Source organism: Magnolia sinica, chromosome 17, assembly GCF_029962835.1.
Source record: "Magnolia sinica isolate HGM2019 chromosome 17, MsV1, whole genome shotgun sequence".
In the NCBI taxonomy this organism is placed as follows: domain Eukaryota; kingdom Viridiplantae; phylum Streptophyta; class Magnoliopsida; order Magnoliales; family Magnoliaceae; genus Magnolia; species Magnolia sinica.
This window is the reverse complement of record NC_080589.1, coordinates 64,382,353-64,388,689: the sequence shown is the minus strand read 5'-3', so window position 1 is coordinate 64,388,689 and position 6,337 is coordinate 64,382,353. Positions and strand designations below refer to the sequence as shown.

The window sequence follows — 6,337 nt, the reverse complement described above, 5'->3', positions numbered from 1 at the left end:
CTGTAATAGATGGTCACAACATTTGAACCTGATCAGAACCCACGATCTTGATATGGACCCAAACCTATTTCTAGATTTGGATCGGACTCGATAATTAATCAGACATCCGATATCTGGATCCAAGTCAGACCAGGCCCACGGGTTGGTTAGTCGATGTGGCTTGTTTCTCCATTCAATCTTGACTGTTCCTGAGGCTGTGGCCGACCATGATGCTCGTGTGACATCCACTCCGTCCATCAGTTTTGCAAGATCTTGTCAGGACATGAGCCAAAAAATAAGGTAGATTCAAAAATAAAGTGAGCCACACCACACGAAACAGTGGGGATGGAAACAGCCGCAGTTAAGACCTTGAGCCCACCCTGATGTTTATATACCATCCAAGCCCTTTATAAGGTTACTCTGACTGGCATGAATGGAAGACACATCAGCCTTATCTAAAACTTGTGGACCCACAAACGTTTCAACGGTGGGATTGAATCCTAAGCGCTAGTGTCAAGCATGGATGAGATTACAACCGCTCATAATTGATAGCCGTACTTGAGATGATCCAGGCCGGTCAAAATTCAAAAACATTAGATGATCTAATCAATCCCATCACCGCCCACAAATAGACATCATGATATAAAATTGGTTAATAATTCCTTGAATCTGACCAAAGATTTTGTGGTTTAACGGTTGGGATTTTCTAATTGGGGAGTTATTTGATATTCTGGAGAGTATGACTCTTGATACTTAGGCACCCAAAAATTGCACACGGCTCTCAGTCACTTAAGTCGCAAACCCGGACCCCAAATCAGATTGGATGAACAATCCTAACCTTTGATTCGTGGATACCTGTTTGTTAAAATAGGATCACCGGGTATTTTTCATTTTCAACGGTCCATGAGTGTCCACCAATCCAATAAGTTAGTTTATAAAACATGGGACGCTACTTGCTTGTGGGGCCCACCATGAAGTCTGTGTTATATCTACTCTGTCCATCTGTTTCTCTAGTTCATTTTAGGACATGAGGCAGATCCAAAATTCAAGTGTGCCACACAACAGTGGGGATTGAACTGCCACCATTGAAAACTCTTGGAAATTTTGATCAAAATGATATTTGTGTTTTCCCTTCGTCCTTGTGGGACCCGCCTTATGAACGGGTTGGATGGCATATAAACATCATGGATAGCCCCAAGAAGATTTCAACGGTAGGTGTTTCTGTCCCTACTGCTTCCTTTGGTGTGGCCCACTTGAATTTTGGATCTGCCTCATGTCTTAAAATGAACGGGAGAAACGGATGGACCGAGAAGATATATAACACTGACAACACGGTGGACCCCACAGAGCTTGGAGTTTACAGTCAAGAGGCGTCATACCTCTAAAGTGGGACCTATAATCGACGTGTACAATTTATAAGTAATTGGTAATTGCCTGCATATGATCCGTCATGCTCTTTCAGAGTATCTGAATTTTTTTTCTTTTTATTCTATAGAATGGAGGATTTCATATGCAGTTTCAAATATACGAAGCACCAGTGGTCTAGTGGTAGAATAGTACCCTGCCACGGTACAGACCCGGGTTCGATTCCCGGCTGGTGCATTCCTTTTTTATATTTTCAATCAACGGTGTTCAGATGATCTCAACCTTTAAATTGGTGGGATACAATTAAATTGTATTTTTATTTTTATTTTTTCCCCAGTTTTGTAATATTGGCCAATGAAACTGATTATCTTTTCAATCAATGGTGAATCTTATTGGATGAGAACAACAAGATTGAGAATGGTCAGGATGAGAACAAGATCATTGTTGTCCCTTCAATCCATTGTTCAAGCTTGGCTCGCATTATCCAGCATAGGCTTGGGCTAGGACAATCCAAAATAGTGCAGCCCAAGCTTAAGGTTGGTCAGGTTGGATATATATATATATATTCGGTCAAGCTGTGTGGCCCCACCGTGATGCGTGTTGAACATCTACCCCACCAGTCAGATGCACCATTCCATGGTGGGCCTCAGGCTTAAAAATCAAGTCAATCCATGACTTTTGTGGGCCACACCACATACAAAAGTTGAGAGGGGTTATCCTCCTGTTAAAACATTCATAATCGTTTTTTGGGCCCATCGAGATGTCGTTCACAAATCCAGTCTATCCATTATGTGTGTCCCACTTGGATGAGGGGTTAGACCAAGTTTCATACGCATACAAATTTCGGATGGGCCCCACCAAGTGCTTTTATATGTTTTAAGCATGAATTCATATGATTTTAGATGGTATGGCCCGCCTAAGTTCCATGTACGGCTGATTCTTATGATATCCCCTAATTTAAAGGGGATCCATCAAATGCATGGTGTTGATGTTCGACACACATTATGGTGGGGCCTACATAGTTGGACCTCATGGGAAGATCCCATAAGGTGTACCGCTTAGAACCATTGAGAATTCCTCCATATAAATAGAGATATATGTGTGTGTGTGTGTGGTTCTGCTCACGGGAACTTCCCATGAGGTTGAGTTGTGTGGGCCCACCGTGATGTGTGTTGAACATCTACCCATCAGTCAGATGCACCATTCCATGGTGGGCCTAGGGCTTAAAAATCAAGTCAATCCATGACTTGTGTGAGCTACACCACTTACAAAAGTTGAGAGGGGTTACCATCCATTAAAACATTCATAATCATTTGTTGGGCCCACCGAGATGTGGTTCACAAATCCAGCTCATCCATTATGTGTGGCCCACTTGGATGAGAGGTCAAACCAAGTTTCAGATGCATCTAAATTTCAGGTGGGCCCCACCAAGTGCTTTTATATGTTTTAGACATGTCCTCACATGATTTTAGGTGGTATGGCACACCTAAGTTCCTTATATGGCTGATTTTTGGCATATCCCATAATTTAAAGGGGACCCATCAAATGCACGGTGTCGATGTTCAACATACATCAAGGAGGGGCCCACACAACTCGACCGCATAGAACCTTTTCCCCACATATATATATATATATATATATATAGGATTGCAACGAAAACATGAGTAAATGAGGATTTTTATATAGTGTATTAAAAAAATTGTCTTGCAAACCGCAATAAACTGGGCTGGACTGATAGGTTGTTTTATACAGTCTAAACCCAGCTCAACTGAGAAACGGGCATGAATTTTAAACCTGAGCCTAGCCATCGAACCTGATACTCCAGCCCAAGCCCGACCCTGGGTAGATCAGGCTGAAAGTCAACTGAGCTCATTAACCTCCTTAACTAGGAAGCTAGTGTTATAAAGGCTTTATAAAACTTACCATTATAATTTTATGACATCTACTTCATACATTTAATGTCAGCTTGTGTCAAGATATTATCTTAAAAAACAACCGAAGTAGATTGGAAAATCCAATGAGCCACAATATGAGAAAGATTGGAGATAGGTCACCCAACATTGAAATCATTATATGTCATTCACTCTCTTTAAACACGTATGTATCACGTGTCACAACTGCTTGTAACCAACACCTTTCCCTTCCCCTCATTTCACCACATGCATTGCATGTGCCATACCCGTAGTTTCATTTAATGATGAGATAGTAACAAAAATGTCGGCAAAACGAACTCTCTCTAGTTTCCTCAGGTTTATAACAACTCCAGCGTGTTTGGATACACATCAAAACAGCTGTTTGTGGAGGACACTCCATTTCAGATCCAAACGGAGGATTGTGGCTCGTTTGGAAACCCACCTGAATTTGCCGCTTTCAAAATCACCCAACGAAATTGAAGCTAAAAAGTCCCATTGCCTAGTCAATGAAAACGCATTTGCCAAATTTGCATCCAAACAGGCCCTAAACTTGGTTTTGTAACTAATCTTCCTACTCAAGGCAGTTTGCTTGCATTAAAAACAAAATGATATTGGCCGCAGAAATAACGTTCCGCTTCAAGTCATTTCAGGACTTTTTATCTTTTCAAATGCTATCATCAAACATATTTCCACTCATCATCAGTTCGAAAACAACAAATCCAACGGCCAGGGTTGCACATGCAGTGAGCATGATTGTTTCAAGAAACCTATACTTCCAATCATGGGCATGGTCAAATTACCCCTTTGGATGTGATCCCTTCAACATGCTTCTATACACATCAATTTGATGACCACAAATCCAACGGCCAAGGTTGCATGGATGGTAATCATGGGCATCATGGGGCATACTAGATGGACGATCTGAATTCCTTGTAGCAGACCAACATGGGCTGTGGTCACTGTTCAGTTATGCTGAACCAAAGATGGTTTCATCACAGCGAAAACACTGCTGCATTTCATTCTTGGATGAGAATAAATGGGAGGGACTGTGAGTAAACGGAGGTAAATGGAAGTAAATGGCTTTTTTTGGGTCGGGAAGGAAGTAAATGTAGGTAAATGAAATGAATTGAGAGTAAATGGGGATGCATATGAAATCCTCACTCAATGTAGAGATTTGAGAGTAAATGGAGGTAAATGCCTTTTTGGGTTCTCTTTGGAGAGTCGCACGAGTAAACAAAAGTGTCACTATGCATCTATGTGTCCACCGTACATGCGGCATGTTGATGATACTTTGAAACAAGTCACTTATCAGCTATATCACTAAAATCACACCAGTAGAATGATCTAAACCGTTCAAATATTGGCCATCCAAATGGACGGTTAAAAAAGTTGACAAGTCAATTGTTTGTGATCCTTACATTTGTGGCCCACTTAAGGCTCAAAATTTCCTCACTTTTGGCTAAAAGGGCATACTTCAATGGGCTTAATTACAATTATTTTTTTAAATATCACATTTGTACACTAATTTAGAATATTAAAGCTTATTTAGAATATCACATATGTTCCTGCAAATATATTGAAAATTTCAAACACATTTCAATTCCTCTCATTTACTCTCATCCAAACAGAATATTTTGAATTTCATTGAATTTCATTTACTTTCATCCAAACACAACTTTAAGTCATTTACTCCCAATACATTTACCTCCAATTCCATTTCCCATTTACCTCCATTTACAAGCTCCCAAACGGGGCTCAAGTGTTTATTAGCGGTTCACCAATCAGACGGCTAATAAAGTAGATAAAAAAGACATGGGCTATTATTACCTGTGCATGGACAGGCCCACATCTGAAATTCTGAAGAACAGAATGTTGTAGCCTACAACCAATAGCAGGTTATCAGTTCTTGAGACAAAACAGACCACCATCTAGCAAGAGGACTTTGTAGGATCACATCCATCAGCAAAAGCAGCACAGGATCCATACATGCAGTGCCCAAGCTTCGGACCATGAGCAGGGATGGCCCACCCATCTCCCAGATTGTAAGTCTCCAACCCACCCAATATTTGTACTATTTCCCACTGAATGTGAACGGCTTATTCTCCTTAACTGTCATTTGCAGGCCATTGATATAAGATCTTTACCATCTGGAAGATCCATTCTGAGGCATCTTCCCAATCTCTTCTCACAGCCATTAATTCCCAGTCCCTGTCATCTGCAGGCCTTTGATCCAAGGGTCACTATCTTCCCAATCTCTTCTTGGATCCCCAGACGCTCGCCTGGTGTGTACACCATGGTTTCTCCTGTTGGAGGAAATGCTCCTTCAGCAAAGCTACCATCATCCTACTTCAACAAAAATACCAAGGCCCTATCGTGGGTAAGCCAACGGGACTTCACATCCCTTCCCTTCTAGTAGTCTCATAACCTCCATCCCTTATAGTCTCTGAGAACTAATCACCTACAACCTACAACCTAATCCAAAGTTCCCTCTCCTTCTAACCCTTGGTTTGATCATACCCTCCATCGAAGGATTACACCCCAAAAATCTCCAGGAGAGATCCTAGCCATCAATCTTTAACCTTTTTCCAGTTGAATGTGAATTACCACTGCACAAATTGAGAGTTACAATCACTGTATTGAAGATAATATGGACAAATCTCTTTCTTTGGAATTTCTCGTGATTTTCAAAACAGTTTTCTTGGGATGTTATCAGGAAAATATTGCTATATATATATATATATATATTAATGTCAAATGCACCAGTGCTCTTAGAGCACTATAAGTTATCATGCTCCTAGTAGATTGGTACGCTTGGACAGGCCGTTCAGTTGACCTAAACTGTCCATTAGGTTCAGAAGACATTTCATGGGCTATCTTACAGAAATCTTATTAGTTGAATGATCCAATACATCTTTTATTTGGCCTTATTTTCTATAGCCATTCATTTTCGAAGCCACAGATTGGATTGTTACCATTACCCAACAACAAGTGAATTCTTTAGAATCATATGCAATCCATGATAGGCCCCCTAACAAATAGATGGATCAATTGGACCTATTTTGTGTAAATTGTCTTGACTG

At 40.7% G+C, this 6,337-nt stretch overlaps 1 non-coding gene across 1 annotated transcript; it reads left to right on the top strand.

The window, feature by feature from the left end:
• The first annotated feature begins 1,510 nt into the window (after window positions 1–1,510).
• Window positions 1,511–1,581, top strand: TRNAG-GCC (transfer RNA glycine (anticodon GCC)). Its single transcript has one exon. It is a non-coding gene; the product is annotated as a tRNA-Gly (tRNA).
• Window positions 1,582–6,337: the final 4,756 nt, after the last annotated feature.